Here is a 23,218-nt window from a genome sequence, read left to right as displayed (position 1 = left end):
GATTAGAACGTGGACATCCTGGGGGGGCCCTTAGTCTGCCGCCCACACTCTCCATAGATCTTTTTTTCCTTGCTGCTTTGTTTATTGTCACATTTAACCATTTCTAAAGCTCTGGCATTCTGTCAGTTAGTCTTTCTTTCCTTCCTTCCTTTCTTTCTTTCTTCCTTCCTTTATTCAACAACCATTTTCTATGTACCTACTATGTGCTAAGCACTCTGCCAGGTATTGTGGGGAGACAAGTATGTATGCAGACTGTACCCTCGAGGAATTTACAGTCAGCATTCCTGAATAGCCTTGTTACTGGTCCAGTTAAGGAGAGCCGGCCCTCGTGAAAGGACGCTGCAAACCAGGCAGGTGCTTCAAAAGGCAGTTACCACGTTGCCACCTCTGCTGAGTTTCTACGCTGGGGTCATTAAAACGCCATCTAAGACTCAGGAAGAAACATCAATAGATTCACCAAAAATGGAGAGAGCTAACAAGGAAGAGTGGGGACCAAGATTTGAAGTCCTGGTTTTCACGAAGTATGAAACTGACTGTCCCTGGTGGGCCCTGGTCCCAAAGTGGCTGCTCACACACTTATCCGAAAGGCTAGCCGCCTACTAGCGCCATCATCTCTGACCTCTCTCCCCACCTCTCTAAGTGCAGCGTTCTGGAAAACAGCTGAGCCATTTCTTGGCAAATATTCCCACAAACTAGTCTCAGGAAATGCTTGACAAAACACTCGGCCCCCAAGGAGTCCTTATCTCTTAGAGATACACACTAAAATATTTATGGATGAAATGATCCATGTGGGATTTGCTTCTGAACAAAACATGTGGGAGGAAATGGGTGAGTATAGATGAAACAAGCCTTGTCATGAGTTAATAACTGTTGAGGCTGGGTAGTAGGAACACGAGGGTTCATTATACTATTTTTTTAAATATTTAAAATTTTCCATAATAAAAACAGTTAAGGGGAAAAAAGACCCCACATTTCACCTTATGTCACTGAAACAAACTAACATTGGGATATATTTTATTATCTAAATAATTGCCTAGATTTAAAAAATAAATAAATCTAGGCATACAAATATTTAACAAAACAGTCATTTTCTACAGTCACTGGAGTCACAGCAGAGAAGAGAAAGTGCTAGATGTCCTGCCTGCTGCTCTTCGTGAAACAATAATGGTCGTGTCCTCCAGGGAAGAACCACATAAAACTCTGGAACATTATTCCAGTAATTAGATCCAAAGGGCTAAAGATATCATCAGGGAAAAGATAGTTTAACTTGATTAAGAGATAATTGTGGTTCTTTATGATGGAGGTGATGAACTGGCTTGACCTGTCTCAGAATTTTCATATATTGATTTCTAGGCAGTATATTAACATTAGAATCCCTTTGGATCTGGAAACTATGGTTTTCAGCCTCAGTACAAATCTGAGAAAAACTGTGAAATTGATAGAATTTTCTTTGGAACATCTTCATCTGCCTTCTCAGCACTCCTGTGAGGCAATATCATATAGTGGAAAGACCACAGGCTTTGGAGCCAAAAAAGCTGGCTTGACTTCCATCTCAGACACCTGCTGTGTGACTTTGGGCTTTGTGACTCTCTGAACCTCAGTTTCCTCATCTATAAAATGGGCCTGATGATATCTACTTTGCAGGGATGCTGTGAAGACTATGAGTAATGAGTATGTAAAATGCCTCTCCCATCACAGACACTCAATTAATGGTAGCTTATTGTATTTATAATTGCATGTTCTTCTTTACCCCACTCCATATATCCCAATATAGTGCCTAGCACTTAGTAAGAATGCAGCAAATGTATGTTGAATTACATTAAACCTTGAGATGGTAGACAGTGTTAGTGGGAGGAAGTATTAAGACTATACCAGAATCCTCCCTTTGCGGGTCACTCATCCTCATGAGAGCCTCTCGACCTAATTGCTCAAGCCAGAAAACAAGGACCCATTCGTGATATCTCCCTCTTCTTCTTCTTCACATCTAATCAATCACCAAATTCTATCTATTCGAGTTCTTAATTGTCACTAGAATCTATCCACTTCCCTCAAATCCTACTCCCGCCACCTTAGTTCAAGACTATCTTCTCTTTCACCTGGTCTGTAGTAAAGTCAAATATCCTCACATCTGCTCTTACTCTTCTATAATTCTTTCCGTTCATTGTTGCTGGAGGGATTTCTTTTTCTTTTCTCACTATGGAAAAATTTAAATATTCACAAAAACAGAGAGTATACTAAACTTCCACGTACCCATCACACAGCTTCAACAATGATCAGTGAACGGTCAATTTTATTTCACGTATACCCCCACATACTTTCTCCAATGTTCTCAGAATATCTGAATCAAATTCCAGAAGACATGGCTTTTTGAGGGGATCTTTCCATGCATTCAGAATAAAATTCTAAATCCTTCACATGGCTTGCCATGATCTGATCCCTGTTGACTTCTCCAACTACAGATCACAATTTGCTATTTCCTCTCCCACTCCCCAGTCAAACCAGCCTTCTCTCAGTTCCTTCAGCATTTTATGTTGTCTCCTTATGGTCCTGAGGCCTTCATGCTGGGCTATTTTCAGTGCCCTGAAAGCCCATTCTTTATCCTCTTTCATCCTCTTTGCTCAGCTTCAGCTACTCCTACTTCTGCTGTCACCCTGCACGTCATTTCTCAAAAGCACCCTTGTCTGCTTCCTCAATACCCTGTGCTTCTCCTCCAAATATACATCATAATTTTGTAAGTAGCCATGCAAAGTTGTCTCCCCTGTATTTAAAAAATAAACTCTGTGGGCATAAGAACTGTGTGTCTTATTCCCTGCTGAGGCACCCAGTCCACAGTTCAATGCTTTCCTTATAGGAGGCACTTAATAAATATTTGTTGAATGAGGTCCCCAAGAAAGGTAAACACAAAAGCCACATCCATTTCATGTTATAAATTGCTCATATACCAGTGTCCTAAACCTTTTATAACCACAAGAACAACGCTCAGACCTTTAATTTTAAGTGTATTTTGTTATATTCAACATGAGATTTTAAAAAGATTATGAACTACATTATGCTACACACTGCATTTGAGGATTCAAAGACGGACAATACACAGATCCAACCCTCAAAGAGCTGAGTCTAGTGGAAAAGACAGTAATTTATTATTTGAAAATTGGTAATTTCTCATGTTTTATATTTAGGAACCAGAATATTTAATTAGCCAGAGAATCTGTAAAGTGTCAAACAACTAAGAACAAACAGGAATTTGCTGTAAAAACAACAGCTAACATTTACTGGGTCCTTCCTTTGGGCCAGGTATGGTACAAAGCATATTGCAGACATGATTTCATTTAATCCTTACAACACCCTTTGAGATATGCCTTATTATTTTTATTTTGCAGATTAAAAAAAAGGAAAAAAACTACCAAGGCATTAAAAACTTAGGTAACTCTAAGTCACCCAGGATTTGAAACTGCAGAGTCCCCTCTGGAGTCCCCTACATGCTATGCTGGGGCTGACAAGTATTCTTTGAGAACTGCAAGAAAGAACAAAATAAAGCACACCTTCCAATTCATCAGTGCTTTCCACTTGGTGTCCTGGTTTCAGAGCTACCTGTGCACATTTTCATAGGAAAACAGCAGCTGTTGAAAAACCTTTTACTGATAAGGCCAGGTTCCTGTGGACCCAAGGCACTAACTGTTGGATTGGACTTTGTACCAAATCTTTCCTATGGAGAAACATAAACTAGAAACTCTCAAGTTGTGAAACTACTGCCTGCCATGGACATAGTCTGTCTTCTCAGCCAAACTGAAAGCTCTGCATTGTCCTCTTCATTGAACAGTGTACCTTGTCTGCTTACCTCCTACAGATGGGTTCTGACCAAAAGGAAATTTATTATACTTCAAAAGGGAGATGGGCCGGCCCCGTGGCTTAGCGGTTAAGTGCGTGCGCTCTGCTGCTGGCAGCCCGGGTTCGGATCCTGGGCGCACACCAACGCACCGCTTCTCCGGCCATGCTGAGGCCGCGTCCCACACACAGCAACTAGAAGGATGTGCAACTATGACGTACAACTATCTACTGGGGCTTTGGGGGGAAAAAAAAGGAGGAGGACTGGCAATAGATGTTAGCTCAGAGCCGGTCTTCCTCAGCAAAAAGAGGAGGATTAGCACGGATGTTAGCTCCAGGCTGATCTTCCTCACAAAAAAAAAAAAGGGGGGGGGAGAAATTTTTAGGGTAAATTGCAGATGTGGACCCTGAACCATGAAAAGAGATTTTGTGTTAATTATGCATATTTTGGAATTTTTTTCAGTTTTTATTAAGGGAAACTTCAGTCGTATACAAAAGTAGACCAAATAGTACAAGGAACCCCCATATACCCATCATCTTGCTTCAACGATGGTCAACTCATAGCCAATCTGTTTCATTTATATTGTCATCGACTTCTACCCCTCTTGTTTTATTTTGAAGCAACATGTTTGGGAATATTTTGAAAGTTATGTTCTGTTGGTAAAATGTAGAACGTATGGAATCAATATAATAAATAAACATCACTTGGTCAGCAAGACACTTGGGACAATAGGAACAAGAAAGAGGTATAGGTTGTGTGGTTTTGACCACAGAAAAGACAGGCGGAGCAGCATGGATTATTGGCGGTGCTTGCACAGGCAGACAATCATGCACCATGTGGGGAAAGTTTTGATTGTGGACAAGGGAATGTGGTGGGTCTACCTGTCAAGTGTCTTGAGTGTACCATCTCTGCCTCTTGTTCTTCCTCGACCCCGGCATGTTCACCACCAATGTAATTAAGTCACTTGTTTGTGGATCCACATTGCCTCCCTGTCTTGCCTAAGCCGTTGCTGCATGAAAAGAAACCCTAGAGCAGCACTGTCCAGTCAAAATATATGAGCCACATGTGTAATTTTACATTTTCTAGTAGCCACGTTGTAAAAAGTAAGAAGAAACAAGTGAAATGAATTTTAATATTATATTTCGTTTAACCGCATATATACAAAATATTATCATTCCAATATGGTATCAATATAAAAAAGTATTATTGAGATATTTTAAATTCTTTCTTTTGTATGAAGTCCCTGAAATGCAGTGTGTATTTTATAGTGACAGCATATCTCAATTTGGACTACCAATATGTTAAGGGCTCAATAGCCATATGTGAACAGTGACCCACTGTATTGGACGGAGCAGCCCCAGGGAGCCCAGGGTAAAGGAGTCAACAGCTACTTTGCAATTTACTTGAAAATGATGCTACTAAAGATTTCTGGTAGAAGTTGAAGTACAGCATGTATATGCTGAGCTTCTCCAGGAAATCTATTGACATGAAGAAGAGAAAATAAGGAGGCTAAAAAGCTTAGACAAGTCCATCTACAAACAGGGAAATAACTACAACCTCCAAAACCCAGGTCATGAAGAAATGTGACTCTTCAGATCTTGAGCAAGGTTATAGCGTGCAGAAAGTGTGTTAGCGGTCCCCGAGAGGGTCTTCACTACAACAAGTATGGTAAAGTGCAGGGGCTCTGGGCACCAATCCTGGTTCTGTTCTTTACAAGCTGTGTGGCTTGGGCAAGTTATTTCATCTCTCTGTGCCTTGGGTTCCTCGTCTATAAAATGGGGATCATAAAATCTAGGTTGGTTGTAAGGATTAAATGAGGTAACACATGTAAAACACTTAGAATCATGCCTGGCCCATGTTAACCTCTCCATAAATGTTAACCATTAAAAACAAAACCAAAGGGCCAGCCCAGTGGCACAGTGGTTAAGTTCACACGCTCCCCTTCGGCAGCCCGGGGTTCACAGGTTCAGATCCCGAGCGTGGACCCACACACTGCTTATGAAGCCATGCTGTGGTGGCATCCCACATATAAAGTAGAGGAAGATGGGCACAGATGTTAGCCCACGGCCAATCTTCCTCAGCAAAAAAAGAGGAGGATTGGCAACAGATGTTAGCTCAGGGCTAATCTTCCTCACCAAAAACAAAAACAAACTCAAGAGCAATGGCAGTGTGGGCAGACCAAGAGGGAAGTGGGAACTGAGGACAGTGGGGCTGATGATAAAACTGAACGCATGTCATTTTTATTTTCTCTGGGATCCAGGTTCTAACTTAATGAAGTCACTTGGAGGTGGGAGGGACAATGGAGAGGAGACCAACATTGGCTTTGCAGGCACCAACCAGAGCCCATTAAACGTAGCTAAACAGAAACACACCAGACAAAACACCTATTATATAGGAATCACTGTGGTTGCCCATAGCAACCTCCTATTTGGGCAACCTGCTCACCTGGAGGGAAATTGCCCCACTGAGAAAAAGGACAACACAGATGACATGGAAAGAGCATTCTGAGGCAGCTTTTTCATTTTGAAGTTGCCAACTACACCAGCTGACTCCACTGACCCTCTCCAAATTGTTTTTGAACAAAAGGCAGACTCAGATATAACTGTTCACATATAGAGATGAATCAAATACAGAAAGAATGCAACTTAAGTGAGATGCATAGCACAAGTAAAAAAGCAGAGACGAGTATTAAAGAATATTTAAGAAAATACTTCACTTCCAAAGAATTTAAAAAGAAACCACGATTCATGGCAAAAGAGCTTCAGGAGGAGATATGAGAGATCAGAGAGGAAGATGAAGCAAAATGGCATCAATCAGGAAAGAAATGAAATGTAACACTGAAACCACTTTGGAATGAAGACCACAATAGAAGCAGTAAGAAGTATAGACATGTCTGAAAAAAGAATCAATGACTTGGAAGATCGGCTTGAGAAAATATAGAAGGCAGAGGTAAAGACAGGACAAGACAAAGATTAGAGATGAAATATATGAGGAGAAATGACTCAGAAAACACGGCACCCATCAACTCTTCTTGGAAAAGTTACTTGCAACATCTAGACAATCAAAAGACAGTTCAAGATCAAGAATTCAAGAATGGGAAAGACATTGCCTTAATGGATTGTTGGTGAGCAATGAATCCACTTAAATATCAAACTGAGGTAAACAATAGCAAGAATTATCATTACAGAGCAGAATGAATTGCAGAGCTGACACTGTCAGTGGAAACAACCAAGTGGTCTAGGAGTGCAGGCTGGGCGTGTGGGCCCAGAGGCACCAGCAGCGAGCATTTGTTGGAGCAGCCACCGAGTTATGGTGTGGCATCATTCCTGCCTGCAGAAGCGCATCTGGCTCCCTGGTCTGCCCAGAGATTCTGTGAGCTTCTCTTCAAAAAATCCTTTTTCTGCTTCAGTTAGCTAGAGTGAATTCTGTTGTTTGTCATTAAGACTCTGACTGATAAACTGTTCAAATAAATTTAAGAAAGATAATGTATGTGGTCAAAGTGGTGAGTGTGAGGGAAACCAGGCTCATACACAGTTGGTAGGAATGTTGTTCCAACTTTTTAGAAGGGCAGTTTGGCAGTGTTGACTAAAATTTTAAACATAAATCCCTGTGACCCAGAAGTTGTACTTCTAGGAACTTATCTTAAGGACTTATCCTCTAGGAGTTCACATTCTGGGGTGGAAGGGCGGAGGGAAAACAGACAGTAAAGAAGGTAAACACTTAAAAGATACGGTATGTTAGAAGGTGAAAAGTGCTAAGGGGAAAGGAGAAAGCAAGGAAGGGGACCAGGAGGTATCAGGCACTTTGTAATTTGAGATCAGTAGTCAGGGAAGACTCTCATCTGAGTAAAGACCCGAAGGAGGTGAAGGATTAGGTCATGCCGTATTTGGAAGAAGAAAGTTCCAAAAAGAGGAGACAGCAAGTACAAAGGGCGTGAGGCAGAGGCCTACTGGCACACTGAAAAAAAACAGCAAGGCGGCTAGTGTGGCTGGAGCGGAGAATGGAGCGTGGAAGGAGATGGTTCAGAGAGGTAATGGCAATGAGGGCAGATAGTATAGCTTTATAGGCCATTGTAAGGTTTGGTTTTTACTCTGAATGAGAGAGAAGCCACTGGAAAGTTTTGAGCAGAGAGGGATAATATCTGACCTACATTTTAGCATGACTATTTGAGCTGCTGCATTGCAGATGGGTTGAAGTAAGGCAAAGACAAGTACAGGGAGCCATTCAGGAGGCTATTCCAATAATCCAGTCAAGAGGTGGACGGTGGCTTAAGAAGAGGGGGAAGCAGTGGGGTGGGGAGAAGTGGACAGATTACACAAATGGGCAAAAGCCTCGGGACAAAGACTTTCAAGGCAATGTTGTTTGTAATTGAGAGAAACTGGAAATAACCTAAACGTCCATTAATAGAAGATAGGTTAAATAAATTATGATACAGCTTTTTTTTTTACTTAAAACTTCTGTAGTGATTGAAAGCATGTATTTTTTAAATTAAAAAGCAAAGTGAATAATACTAATTTTTAACGCTATTCTATTTTGGCTTACAGGGACATGTTTTAGTTGTAACAAAAGCATGTTTTCGGCCCATTAAAATATCTTGTTTGGTAATTAAAAATACAAACCTAGAAGCATTGAAATTAAAGTTTCTTATTTAGAAGAGGGTTATGAGTCAAACAGAAATATGTGCCTGTACCTGGTAAACCAGTATACCAGTAATTCACGACTGCTCACTACAAAGCATGTGCTTCTATTCTTTTCCTTTTTAACCTGTTTAGTAGAGCAGATATAGTCTAGGAAATAAGGAAACGACGCTAGGCGAGTGGGGGTTTTTACTGAAACTTTAAGATTGACTTTGCTGTTTCAAAGCATCTAAGATCTGAATAGGCAGAGAGATTCATCTCAGCGGTGAAACCGGGAAGTAGATACGTGATTCTGAATCTCCATATTGGCCACGTATCCATTGGGTGGAGGCTAAAAGCTGTTAGATAAGTATGATCTCAATGATCATTTATTCACCATTCACCATATGCCAGGCACTGTCTTGTGTTTTTATGACAACTTCTAATTTTACAACACGTAATCTAATTTCACAATTTGTCCAAGGTCATTAGCTAAATAAATGGAGGAGCTGAAACTCATACTCGGATTGTCTCGTGCCCAAACCCACCCTCTTTCTGCTATAACACTCTGTATTAGACAGGGTTGGCTAGACTGATTTTTGAGGCTTTTCTTTGGAAATAATCGTGTATCCATCAGGATTGCATTCAATTGCTTGTAACAAACCCTGACCAAGAGCACTTTAAAGCAAGGGGATGATGTTTCTCATGTAATAAGAAGTCTGGAGCTAGGCAGTTCGCAGTGGGTGCTGCTCCCTCTTTTCTCTTGTGTGTGGCCCCGTGGTCATAAAACGGCTGCTCCTCCTCCACCCTCACAGCAGCCTCAGAGCCGAGAGACCACGAGAAGGAGAAAAGCAGCGATGGCCGCGTCAGGAGAGGAAAACCCTCAGGACTCTCCAGACAACTGCTTCCTACATCTCATTGGCCAGAATCGAGTCATGTGACTGCCCCGCAAGGCCCTCTGGGAAGGTGAGCATTTTGGCGCAGCACGTTGCCTGCGGGAGCAAGATCTGTGTTCTCTAGAAAGGAAGAAGGGGGAATGGCTGTTGAGGAGGCAGTAAGCAGTGTGTGACCCATGAAGACTATCTGACAGATGGAGGATGTTGGCGGAGGAACAGCGGCCTCAGAAGTGCTACTGGATCAAGTGGATTCTAGGGGCTCTGGGCCCCGCTGCGGAATTTTGCTGCAAGAGAGGCAGGGGATGAAGTCTTTGTTCTGAGCAGCCCCGGGCTCAGCTTCAATTGCGTTATAATGGAAGGAGGAGAGAATGGATGTTGAGGAACAACCAGGGGCTCTGCCGCAGCCCCTCCACCGGCCCCTGAGACAGCGTTCCCCTTGGGAAGGAGTCTGGGGGGCACAGCCCTATGCCCCGGAGTCTTTTCTAGACGGGAGGGGTCTGAGGGCAGTTGTTGACACAGGCTTTGGGAGTAGGGGGAGAGCAGTGGGCACTTGGGGATGCTGGGAGCATTTGAGGACAAATTCAGCCTCCTGTATCGGCCTGGAAAGAGGCATTAAGGGTGCAGGCTGGCTCCTCAGAGTCATCTCCTCCCAGCGCTGTCACCAGCAAGGCACCTCCCCTTGTGCTCGGTCCTCTTCTGTAAAGGGGAGTAATAACCTTCGATAACAAGAAAGAGTTGGTGTGAGCCTAGTTTGAAGTGATACATGTCCAGCTTCTGTTTTATACTATACACTCCATAGATGGTGGCTCTAATTTTGATAGGAGCATGATCTGGACCCCACCCCCCTACTCGAACTCAGCTCACATCGTCTCCTCCTCAGCTGTCCTGACTCACTGGCCATTCCTCTATCAGAACACGCACTCTGCCCAGCTTTCTGCTTCTGGCTTTGCCCGCTGTGGAATCTTGGCTGCAACACCTCACATCCTGGTGAATCCTGCAGTCCTTCCTGACTCGGCTCACATCTCCCCTTCTCCAGGAATTCCCCTCTGACCTCCCCAGGTTGGGTGAAGCCGCTCCTCAGTTACTTCTATCACCCTTCAGTTCTTTTTTACACCCTCGGCGGGCGTTTACTAAGTTCCTTGCAAGGCCAGGCCAGGCTTTCTGGGAGGTTAAGAAAGGCCCAAGCCACCTTCCTTGCTCAAGGCTCTGCAGGAAAAGGAAGAAGAGGAAATTGTGCCATATTTTAAATGTTTAAATGACTCGCAAATCGTAGGTGCTCAACAAATATTCGTTGAATAAATATAACACATTAGCACTGTTGACGGAAAAAAGACAATGCAATATAAGTGTGCTATTTGCAAATGTGCTATTTGCAGATTTTTATTTAAAAATCTGAATTCATAGTGCACTACAGGCGGTTGCTTAGTAGCATGCACGTTTCAAGTTCTGTCACCCTGTATATATCCTCCTCTGGAAACAACCGCCAATGGCGCCCTGCCCACCCTGCTGGGGAGATGGGAACTCCTTGGGCTGGGGCCTCAAGGCCTGGCCCGCGGAAGGGGGTCTCACTAAGCGCCAGGCGGCTCCCGCTCCCCGCCCCCTCCACCCCGCACCCCCGGGGCATCCCCTCTGCCAGCCTCAACCCCAGCCCCTCTCCCGCGGGTCGCGGGTGGCGGCCTCCGTGACCTCTCGCCGCCCCGCCAGCAGGCGGCGCCCTCCGACCTGTCTCCCGCCAGGGTCGCGGCGGGGCGTGCGCGCTCAAAAGCTGCCCGGCGCGGACGCCCACACTTCCTGGTCGGGGCGGGGGCTCGGGGGCCGTGCTCGCGGCCCGTACCCCTCCTCCCGGGAGCGTTGGCCCTCCGCCCCTCCCTCGGCGGTCACCTGGCCGGGCGGCAGGTGCCCGGGCGGTGACCTCCCCGCGAGTCTGCTGGGGCGCCCGGCGCCGGGGCCGCGGAGCGCGAGCCGGGAGCCGCCGCGCCTCTGGTGAGTGCGGGGTCGACCCCGGGCGGCTCGCTGCTGCTTCCTGCCCGGGGTCCGGGGGGTCAGCGGCACCTGCGCCGCCCCCGCTCCCCCGGTGGGCGCTCTGCGCGTCGGGGCGGAGGGCTGTTCCCCTTCGGGGATCCAGAGGCGGGGGTTTCTCTCCTGGGGCTGGAGAGAGCGTGGAGCGGGCCGGGGCTCTTGGCTGAAAGCCACAGACGCCCCAGCCTGGCCGCTTCGGCTGGGGGCTATCGCGTACCCTTCGCGCCTGGGATCTGTCGTGGGTTTGGGGACCGAGGGGGCCGGGATGGAACCTGATGGCCGGAGTTGGGAGAATACTCGCACCCAGACCCTCGCACCCCATTTCCAGGGGAGGTAGCTTTTAAACATTATAAAACAGGTGATGTATAGAAATGGGTGTATGTAATTTTCACTCTCCTCCCTGGCACACACAGGTGGGTGTATACAGGCACGTACACACACGCACGTGTAGTCGGGGCGGACTTTGCGTCCTCTCTCCTGGCCCTCTGGCGTTGGGGACGGTGCCCGGGCGCGCGCCGGGCGCTGGGATTAAGCCCCAGGGCTTTGCAGGGCTGTTTGTTCTCGGAGACCGTGGTGTTCCGGTCGGTTCCTCCGTGACCAGCCTGGCTGGCTCAGAATTCTCTCTGGATAACCTGGGACCGCCCTCCGGAACTCGTTGGCTGGAGCTCTTTTTCTCACCTGGGCAGGTGGCCTGGGGAGGTGGCGGCTGGCCCGCCCCCCGCGTTCCGACCGCGAGGACTCGGCCGGCGGAGGAAGGTCCAGCTGCGAGGAAACGCGCTCGCTTCGCCCCCACCTTGCGCAAGCCGCTTGGGTAAGCCGGGTGTTGCTCAAACCGCTGAGATAAAGCCACACGGATCAGAGTTGCCAAGGACACGTGAATCAGTGTGTGGCTCTCCGAACTGCTAATTGCTTCGGGTCAAATCGTTTAGCTTGTGCTTTGCAGATTATTTTTTTTACTTTTTTAATTATAAAAACGGCTAATTAATATATGTCTATATTATTTTTTCGACAGTCTCTAAGACCGGAGTTTCTTTGTGGTATCCCCGGGATAGAATTATTGGGAATTGCCAATGGGGATTAGCCTGGCTGCCCTGAGAATCACGGGGAGAGGGAACCCGTGGTTTTTGAAGAGACCTTACCGCGGCGATGCAGTGTGTGATCCTTCATTGGAACCCGATTTGATGAGAAACGTTTTTAAAAAATGGAGCCGAGAGAGGAAATTTGTACTGGTTATTTCATAGTATTAAGGATATTAGTTTTGTTTAGTTACTTTTGGTAATGGTATCATGATTATAGTTTTTTAAAAAACTCTTGTCTTTTAGAAATACATTCTGAAGTTGAAATATAGGTTGAAGATTTGCTTCAAAATAATCCAGTTTTGGGGAGTGCTGCTAGTGGATAAGTGAGGGGGGAACAGATGAGAGGCGATTGGCCCTGAGTTGTTAATCGTTGAAGCTGGATGAAGGATGTGCGGGAATGGAAGTCCTTACACGATTGTCTCTACTTTTGTGTGTTTGGCATTTTCCTTTAAAAGTAACACCACCACCACCTGTGGAGCTCTTTTTGTAGAAGGTAGGTTTGGAAGGCACCGCTAGTGATTCTGAATCCAAGGCCTTGCACAGACCCTCACTATTTGTAAATTGGGTATAAAGGCTGCCTCTCCAGACTCTTTATAAAACGTCTTCTTTTTCTCACTGCTGGGGATGTGGCTTTATTTTGCTCAGAAGGCAGAGGGTGTTTGCTGAATGTGACAAAGCTGAGCGAATCAAGTTGATGCAGGTGCATGCTGGGTCAGCTTTTTTTGTACAAAGGATATTAGCAAGCCTGGAGGTTGAATTGTCTCCAAACAGACAGGTTGTGTAAAATGTGTTAGCCGTTTTTCTGAGCTGCCCAAATCCTTTCCAAGTTATGCTCATCAAAAACAGAGCTCAGAGTAGTGAACACATCCATATGCACTTAGGATATGTGTACACTTCCGGTAGCATTGTATACATCAATAAAAAGTGCATTATGAAAACAAATCACACGATGAGTGGAGATCTACTTACTATGTGAAAGAGATCTGATCTGTGTGTTGCCCATTTCACACCCTTACCTTGTTTGCCTCAGGCATCATGACCTGTAAATATTTAGCAAGGAACTGACTCCTAAGAAAATTCTGCTCTGTTCTTTTTCTTTCCAAGAACCTGCTTTGAAGAGGAGGGACTCGGGGAGTAATATCTATGTATTCATCCAACTTGCTCATTTTTTCCCTCTCTGGATTTATTATATAATTCCTACTCATTCTGTCATGCTTGACTAGTATTTTGGAAAAGTGATGATTATTCCAGGGGCTATTAGAGTTCCATAGAGGGAGGAAGGGGAGGCAAACTCCTGAAAGATAAACTCACATTGCTGGTAGCTTCAGTGGAACTGACTTTAATGCCTCTTTGCTTTTAAGAGAAAACAAGCCAAATAAATGATATCTGTGGTAGTTGCAAGTCAAAGTGTTAGGTGAATCCCCTCAGTCTAGACCTTGCCCGTGTTGATCCGCTAGTGTGGAAGTTGTGAAGATGCTTCAAGTCAGATTGGGTTGAGAAAATGCGAAAGCATGTCCCAGTTTCATCGCGGTGTAACGGAAGATGAGAGAACCAACAAAAATCCCCTTACAGTTGGAAAATATCATGGTGAATTCAGGATGGTACTTACACGAAATCATTTTGCTTGTGACTCAGTTTTCCTGGTGTGAATAAAAGAAATATGCAACTGTTAAGTGACTTTATTTTCTACCTCTGTTCTCTAAAACAAGAGCGTGGAGAGAGAAAACTTGGTGGGGCCTTCAGTGACCAGGCAGTGACCTCACGTTGACTCTCCTCTGTGTGAGGCTGGTGGAACAGGACTCTGGAGAGTTGATTGCTGAGAGTCACTTTAAGGAATTACCACAAATGGGACGCCAGCTTCTCCCCACATCGCGTTATTGAAGGATGTAAACACATTAGAAAAGCAAATGGCTGCTTTGTTGGCCTAGAAAGGAGAGGTAAGCGTGTTGGCAGTCTAGTCAATACTACTCTTCTAGTTTGTAAGCACTTTGCTTTTATCTCCATCACTTCATCCCATCCCGTGAGGTGGAGCAGTGGTGCTGGAAGATTATTTTAATTTTTAACAGGTGAGAAGGTTGCAATCTAAAGAAGCTAAGACTTGCCAAGTTGCTGCTTTAGAGATATGGGGGAAGGAAATTTAACATTTATTAAGAGTTCCTTGTAGTCTTCACACACACACATGTTTTTAATTCTCACAAATCTCTCTAAGTTGGGTATTATCAGCCCATTTTGCATATGGATTTGTAGCTAAGAGAGGTCAATAGTTCACTCGAGGTCTTGCAGCCAGTAAAAGGAGAGCCGGGGTTCAAATTCAAATCTGTTGGATCTTAGAATTTACTTTATTTCTAGCCTCTGTGCGGTTCCACACTACCTTTAGCAGACACACTAAAGAGTTGGCACACTAAAGCTACACACCTAAGAGTTGGTTAGTTGGTCTAGGCAAGCTATCTTTTTACCACACTCAACTGCCCTGGTTACAGACTGGGGGCCACAGGCCACATCCAACCAACAGAGATATTTTTTCAGGCCAGCATAGAGTTAAAAAGAAAACTGAACCAACATTGAAAATTGGGAGACTTCAAATATTCTGACCCCAAGACTTCCTGAAGGTGGTACTGGAGCAGCCGTCTCACTAGAGAAGGGTAGTGTACTCTAGTTCTCCCTGGTCTCCACCGCTCCCTAAAGTGTCCCCACCTCTCAGGTGGGGGACCATCGCACTTGCTCTGTTGTTTCTCTTGCAGCAAGAGGTCTTTCCACGTGTCTGTCTATCCAAAATGGGATAACAAAAGGTAGGTTGGGAAGCTCTTGTCCCAAAAAGAATGGGAAAGAGTGTATTGTTTTGAGGGAATGAAGAGTCGTGTGTTTACTCTGTAGGGCTTCTATGTCAGAAAAATACAAGGTATGCCATCATTCTTCTCACACCCTGCCTCATTTACTCATTCACATAGAACTTGAGAGTTTGCTACCCTGCGATACAGCAAAACTGGAGTACATGTGTGGGCAGGCTGAGCAGAGAAAAGGAGCGCCTCGAAAATCCCAAACCACTGACTCTTTGTGAGTGGGAAAATGGGTCCTGTGGGAGTGGGGCACCATGGAGCCCTCCCTCGTTAAGCAGCCTGACGTTGGGATCTGAGTGGATCCCGAGCTTGTGCGTTGGCTCTCTGTAGCTGCTCTGAGGGCTCTCAAGTCTTGCAGAGGTGCTCCCCCCTCCCTTCCCTGCCCACCCCTCCCTAGCTGTGACAAGACTGCCCTGCGCACTGCTTAGGCACGGCCCCGTCTGGAAGCTCTGAGGGATGAGGAACTGAGGCGCCCAGAGTCCAGCCTTTGAGAGATTTCTGTGTTGCGAGTCCAAGGATGGCCTCATTTCCTCGTCTTGAAACTTTTGATTACGGGTCATGAGACAGACGTTCTCGCCTCGGACTGTAGCTGGAGTTGCATTACAGCTGAAGCTTCTGTTTAGATCTTTTGTTTCCTTCCCCTGAATTCTGAGTGTTCGCAGCTGTGGGTGTGGTGTGGGTGAGGCCCAGAAAGGGAAGAGGAAATAGCCCAAATGGAACCTTGTGGAGTGGTTTTGAGGAAATGTCCGGTGCTATTTTGAGGCCTGTCACTAGAACTGACAGTCTAGGCGTGTGCGTACCTCAGTACGAAGGGAGAAGCAGCAAAGGAGGGCTGCACGTGGAAGGCCTCGTTTGGTTGGAGGAAGTTTAGAGGCTGAGGTGATTTGTAACTGCCAGGCCAGCGGTTGATTGGATCCTTTCGGAGAACTCTGGGATTCAGGTCTGTGGGTGTGGGTTCCCTCAGGTGGGTGATTCCTGACTCCCTGATTCAATAGGCAGATGGCCAGGAAAAGGGGGCTGATTGTTGGCCAGAGCAAGCATGAGTGAGGCAGAGTGCTCCTGAGTGTGGACTCTAGCCAGATGGCTGGATTTATTTCTGGTTCTCCACCACCTACTGTGTGACCTTGCCCTGTTTTTTTTTAACCACTGTGTGCCTCAGTCTTCTCCTGTGTAAAATGGAAGTCATAATAATACCTCCCTCGCCAGGCTGTGAGGATTGAATGGCACGTTGAGTGCCTGGCATGGAATAAGGGTTCACTGTGGGTTAGCTATTACTGTTGTTCTTAGAGCCCTACCTCCTTGGCTTTGGCCTTTATTTGGGTGATTGTTCCTCCATAATTTTATTTTATTTATTAATTTTATTATTTTTTTGGTGAGGAAGATTGGCCCTGAGCTAACATCTGTTGCCAATCTTCCTCTATTTTGTACGTGGGACACCACCGCAGCATGGCTTGATAAGCAGTGTGTAGGTCCACGCCTGGGATCCGAACCCATGAACCACGTGAACTTAAACACTACCCACCAGGCCGGCCCCTCCCCCATAATTTTCCAAGAAAGGCTACAGGGTAGAAACGCTCTCCAGCTCTGACCTCCCTGTTTTCACAGTGAACTGTGGCTGCCTGTCTGGGCTGCCTCGTGGCCTTCGGGAAACATCCTCCATCACGAGTCTTAACAGGGTGTTTGGTGCAGCAGCAGCTTTGCCACTGATGAAGAGAACCGGGTCAGACCTGCGGCTTTGAACCCAGGGCTTTGGCTCTGTTGTTTGGGGATTAAAATGCGCACTGACTGGAGAGGAGATGGAGTCCCCTGGCATTGCATGCGGCTGCAGACTCCACCTTACTGAGGAAGAGCAGGCTGGTGTCAGCGTGGAGCATGGGCAGACTCGGGGGTCCCTGCCACCTCTGGGTGGGCGCTCGTGGCCGACTGAGCCCCCTGTGCATCCAAGGATAGGCGTACCTCACAGGAATGTTGTGAGGGGCTGACGAAAATTTAGGAAATTCTGACACAGGCACGGTGAAGTGCTGTGGCCGACTTGCCCTGTAGTGGAGAAATCACAGAATAGGTACACTGGCGGGTTTACCTTTTAACTTGGAGAAATAATAAAGATACTGTTAACTAATATTTACATAGCATTTTATAATTTTTAAAAGGGCTATCTAATTTGATCTTTAACCACTGGTGCAGGTTTATTTGTTTTTGTTTTTATTGCCTTTCTGCCTGTCAGGAGAGGTAGAAAAGTGAACTGAGGTTCAGGCTAGAAGTGAGCCCAGAAGTGGGAACATAGGAATGGGCTGTTCATTTTACTTTATCGGAGAGGGTCACATGAGTTCATATTCCTTATGCCCTTAAGGAATCATGGAGACTGGTGACATCCTGGGGAGGGAAAGGGAGAGATTGATAGCTGAGGCGTTCCCAGGAAGCGGAAAGCACCCATTGTGGCCAGGGAAGCTGGGTGGAGGGGCAGCTTGTCCCCTCCTAGTCCCCCAAAGCAGCCAAGGCAGAGGTCACCCCTCTTGACAGCTGCTGCCCAGACTCATTCATGGGAGAAATGGATGTTCAGCGGGGGTTCAGGGAGGAGGAGAGGCAGTGGCTGTTGGACTCCTTCCTCCTCGTGCCCCAGGTCCAGACCTTCACTAAACCAGTTGCCTTTCTCCTCCTCCACTCCCAGCCAGGTGTTCCAGTGAGATATGGAACAGCCCCCACACCCCGACCCCATCCCCCAGCTAATAGGCCCCCAAGCCTGCTCCCTTCTAACCAGCCCTTGAATGAGTTTGTCTCCGCTGCCTCTGCCATTTTCCATGGGTGTCCTTGCCTCCTAATCCTGCACAGGCTCCTTCCCTCCTCTCAATTTTATTTTGTTCTGGAAAGTTGAAGGGGAAAAAAGTCATCTGAGACTCCAGTATCCAAGGACCCAAAGACATTAACATTTTGGCATATTTCCTTCCCATCTTGTTTTGTTTTGATTTGCTTTTGTTTTTTATAAATTTAATAAATTTTTACATTTTTATAAACATTTAATTCATTTTTATGTTAGCATTTTAACAAAGTTGTCATACTGTGATTAAAATTTATCACTGCATTTTCCATGTCTTTACAAATATCGTTTATAATAGTTACATGCTATTTCAGCCTTTTTTAGTGATTCTCTTAATATTAGAGACCTAGGTGGTTGCTCATTTTCTGATATTGTAAATCATTCTAAGTTGAATGTACATAAACCTTTGCTTCTGTGATATAATAAGAAAGAAATGTATTTGTTCTTCATCGCTGGTTCCTGGTACAGAGCTCCTGGTGAGAGGAGCATCTTTTGTTATTCATAATAAGCCCTTTTCAACCATACCTGAATTTATGCTAATGAGGTGATTCTTGGAGGATGGGGGTTGATTGCCAGAGGAACCAACCACAGGATTAGAGGGGTGAAACTTTCAGCCCCCCCACCTCCAGTGGGTGGAGAGGGGCTGGAGATTGAGCTAATCAATCATGCCTATGTAATGGAACCTCCATAAAAACCCTAAACAACGGAGTTTGTAGAGCTTCCGAGTTGGTAAACACATCAGGGTGCTGGGAGGGTGGTGTGTCCAGAGAGGGCATGGAAGCTCTGCACCCCTTCTCCATACCCTGCCCTATGCATCTCTTCCATTTCGCTCTTCCTGAGTTGTATCCTTTATAATAAATCGGTTATAGTAAGCAAAGTGTTTCCCTAAGTTCTGTAAACCGTTAAAGCAAATTATTGAACCTGAGGAGGGGGTTGTGGGAACCCCTGATTTATAGCCCATTGGTGGAAGTATAGGTGACTACCTGGCACTTGTGACTGGCATCTGAAGTGGGAAGAAGTCTTGTGGGACTGAGCCCTTAGCCTATGGAGTCTTCACTAACTCTGGGTAGTTAGTGTCAGAATTGCTTGCTGTGGAAAAACCCACACATTTGGTGTCAGAAGTGTTGTGAGTAGAGACAGTGTTTTTACTTTTCTGTTCCATTTCACATGATTTGGGATGGATTTTCCTATAAGAATTACTACTATAATTACTGACTCAAAGGTTTTGAATAGTGAAAAGTTTTCTTTCTGATTACAAAAGCAATAAATTCTCGTTGTGGAAAATCTGGTAAATGAAGAGATTCAGAACAGGCCTCCCCAGGATGTGCCACTTTGGCATGTGAAATATTTTGAGCTGAAGGCAATCGAGACTCCGCGGGCTCAAGAGAAACTTTTAACTCTCTCTTAAAGAATTTAAATTGGGAGACTTGCCCATAAAAAGAGTTATTACCAGAAATAAATTTTTATGAAGTGTCTGTGTGGCAGGGCAAACCTCTAATTACTGAACATCTGCTCTTCTTATCGTCCTGTGAGTTGCCCTCCTCCTCTCCTCTCCCATTCCCTAGCTCAAGATGGCATCTATACCTCATTTTGTACCCTTTTGTCTCAGAACTTCTCATGTATATGGGGTTCCCACATGTATGCAGTTAAATTTGATTTTCTCTTATTAATCTGTCTCATGTCCATTTAACTCTTAGACCAGCCAGAAGAATCTGGAAGGGTAGAGGAAAATTTCTTCCTCCCCTACATAATAAAAAGAGTGTAAAAAGTAAGTGCGCATCCATACTCTCACCAACCAGAGATCGTCACTGTGGGTGCAGGTGGGCTCTCCCTCCAGGGTCTGGGCTATTTACAGCCTTGCTTTTCCATGTGTGGCCTGTGGACCAGCAGCACGGGCATCAGCTGGGAGCTTGTTAGAAATGCAGACTCTTATGTCCACCCCAGACATATTGAATCAGAATCCATCTTTTAACAAGATCCACATTCAAGTTTGAGAAGTATTGGTCTACAAGGCCATGACCTTACCAATCACACATGGCCTGTCATTAATTACCTCTGGTCTATGTGTATATACATACATTTTTCCTATTTACCCAGTATTGGGATAATACTCTATATATCACTGGTTTTCAGCCTCCCATCCCCCATACCATTAGACTATCTAAGGACAAGGGCACGCTACCCTCAGTAACACTGATTCAGGGATCAGCAGAATCTCTGGGAGGCAGGGGGAATTCCAGTATATCCCCCTGTGAGAAGCCCTGATATATACAGCTTTTATCTTGTTTCTGTCATTTATTGTATTGTCAGCATTTTCCAGTTCTTTAATTTTTCTGAAAAGCTTGTCTTTTATGACTGCAGATAGTAGTCTATCTTATGACTATCATACTCATATCACTGCTTCCCTACTGTCAGGCATTTCAGTTTTGATTCTTTTGGGGTAGGAGAGTGTTCTGTGGGCTATTATAAGTATGCTGAAGTGAGCTGCTCAGGCAGTAGTTACTTCCTTCAACTCTGATTATTTCCTTAGGATAAATTCCTGGAGTGGAGATACTGGGACAACAGGTATGAACATTTAAACACTCTTTAAAACGCACCAGGCATCTAGGAAGTGCCCTGACATCGGCCCTCCCAGGCGCCGGGCAGTGTGGTCTGTAGAGGTCTCTGGGGAGCATGGGTCATGCCTCATTCATCATCACACCAGCAGGTGTGGCTTAGAGCAGACTCTAAGGTTTGACTCTAAGGGGCCTGGGGAGTGGAGGGGAAGTTACCGGAAGGGTGGATGGCTGCATGTTGTGGTGGCATTCTCTTCCTCCTGGCCTGAGTCCTGAGTTGTAATAGATGCCACTGACCAGGCAGCAGCTTCCTTCGGGGTGTATCTGCACAATTAGCCTCACCTTCCAGTGGCTGGAGGGGGCGGGAAGTGGAGCACGTGGACCTGCAGTTAGTGGAGGCCTAAAATGACAACCTCGCTTACTAGTCCTGAATCTGCTGCACCTGATTAGCACTGAACTTGTTTTTGCTTCCTAAGTCTGGGACTGTTAGGTTATCTAACACTTTTTCCTCCCAAGAGCAGACCAAGAAACTCATGTTAAGTAAACTGTATTCTGAAAGGTACACTCAGCTTTTGACATAAAGAAAAAGTGAAATATCAGCATTGTATTTGTGATTGAGTCACACTTTGAACTTGGATGCCTGAAATATATTTTTATTTTTGGCCCTCCATAAATATTTTTCGAGTAAAGAGTGAGTGAACATACAAAGGATAAATGAGTTTGATTATGTGTCATAACATAGATATGTTAAATATATATGTGTGTATGACACGACATAATTAAAACATTTAAAAATGAGTATTAAATCATTAGCCACTCATTTATATTAACTGTTTGACATGTTATGATTTCCAAATAGCACACACTCCCCATACCTTGTAGAAGGAAGTGTGATTGATTGATTCAGAGTTTGTCTAATAGTAAGTCTTTTTTTTTTTGGCATTTTTAATGAAAATGTATTGAGGTACAGAAAAATGCACAGATCTTAAGTGTTGCATTTTGATAAATTTATGCACCCATGTAAACAACATTCTTGTCAAGATATAGAACGAACGTTTTCATGCTCCGGAAAGTTCTCTCGTGCCCCTTTGCAGGCAGTCTCCCTACCCCAGAGGCAATTGCTATTCTGATTTCTAGCACCATAAGTGAGCTTTGCCTGTTCTTAAACTTCATGTAAATAGAATACAATACAGAGTAGACTCTTTTATAAATGGAATATAGTATGCAATAGGAGGACAGAAGTGGCTTCTTTTGTCAACATAATGTTTTTGAGATTCATGCATGTTGTGTGTTTCAGTAGGTTGTTGTTCTTTATTGATAACTACTATTCCATTCTTTGAATATACCACAATTTATTTATCCATTCTCCTTGGAAGACCATTCAGTTCATTTCTAGTTTTTGGCTATTATGAATAAAGCTATTATGAACATTCTTGCACAAGTCCTTTTTTAAAAAAATAGTTTTATTGAGGTGTAATTTACATGCCATAAAATCCATCCATTGTAGGTGTACAGTTCTATGATTTTTATAGACTTGTACAACCATCACCACAATCTAATTTTAGAACATTTCTGGTCACCCCTGAAGTTTCTGCTTGCCAGTTTACTGTCAGTCCCCACCCCTAAGCCCAGGAAGCCATTGATCTACTTCCTGTCTATTGCCTTTTCTAGATATTTCCTAGAATGTGTGGGTTTTTTCTATCTGGCTTCTTTCACTTAAGCATAACATTTTTGAGGTTCATCCATGCTGCAGCAACATGTTCCTTTGTATTGTTGAGTGATACTCAATTTTACAGGTGTCCCACATTTTGTTTATCCATTCACCAGTTGATGGACATTTGAATTGTTTCTAGGTTTGGCTATTATAAGTAATGTTTCTATGAACGTTCATTACAGGTGTTTATGTGGATCTGTATTTTTCTTTCTTTTGGGCAGATTCTTAGGAGTATAATTACTGGATCATATGGTAAGTTTATGTTTAACTTTTGAAGAAACTGCTAAACTGTTTTCCAAAAGTGGCTGTACAATGTTAGAGTCCCACCGACGGTATTTGAGAGTGTTGATTTCTCCACATTCTCGCCAACACTCAATATTGTTAATTGTTTTGATTATAACTGTTCTGATGCATGTGTGATGGTATCTCATTGCAGTTTTAATTTATATTTCCCTAATGACCAATGATGTTGAGCACCTTTCCATGTGCTTATTATTCATTCATATATCTTCTTTGGAGAAGTGTCTAGTTAAATGTTTTGCCCATTTTTTAATTGGTCACCATCGTCTTAATGAGTTTCAAAATTTTCTGAATATTCTTTAAAATATTAAAATAAAAATATTTTTAAAATTCTACGGGCAAGTCCGATATATGATTTGCAAATATTTTCTCCAAATCTGTGACTCATCTTTTTCTTTTCTTTTTTTTTAATGAAGATCAGCCCTGAGCTAACATCCATGCCAATCCACCTCTTTTTGCTGACATCTATTGCCAGTCTAACCTAAGCTAACATCTGTTGCCAGTCCTCCTCTTTTTTTTCCCTTTTTCTCCCCAAAGCCCCAGTAGATAATTGTATGTCAT

General features: G+C 44.5%; 1 protein-coding gene across 6 annotated transcripts in view; it reads left to right on the top strand.

Annotated features, from left to right (window-relative positions):
* Positions 1 to 11,123: 11,123 nt before the first annotated feature.
* Positions 11,124 to 23,218, top strand: part of GPR160 (G protein-coupled receptor 160) — a 40,012-nt gene continuing 27,917 nt past the window's right edge. For 4 of the 6 annotated variants that reach the window (XM_058556371.1, XM_058556376.1, XM_058556375.1 and 1 more), the window contains exons 1-2: positions 11,124 to 11,321; positions 12,044 to 12,168. The gene's annotated coding sequence lies outside the window, so the exon portion shown is untranslated. Of the gene's footprint in view, positions 11,322 to 12,043; positions 12,169 to 14,145; positions 14,374 to 23,218 lie in introns of all 6 variants that reach the window. The other 2 variants (XM_058556373.1, XM_058556374.1) reach the window with 2 other exon arrangements.

The sequence above is a fragment of the Diceros bicornis genome, chromosome 15 (assembly GCF_020826845.1).
Source record: "Diceros bicornis minor isolate mBicDic1 chromosome 15, mDicBic1.mat.cur, whole genome shotgun sequence".
Lineage (NCBI taxonomy): Eukaryota > Metazoa > Chordata > Mammalia > Perissodactyla > Rhinocerotidae > Diceros > Diceros bicornis.
This window is presented reverse-complemented; position numbering and strand designations above follow the sequence as displayed.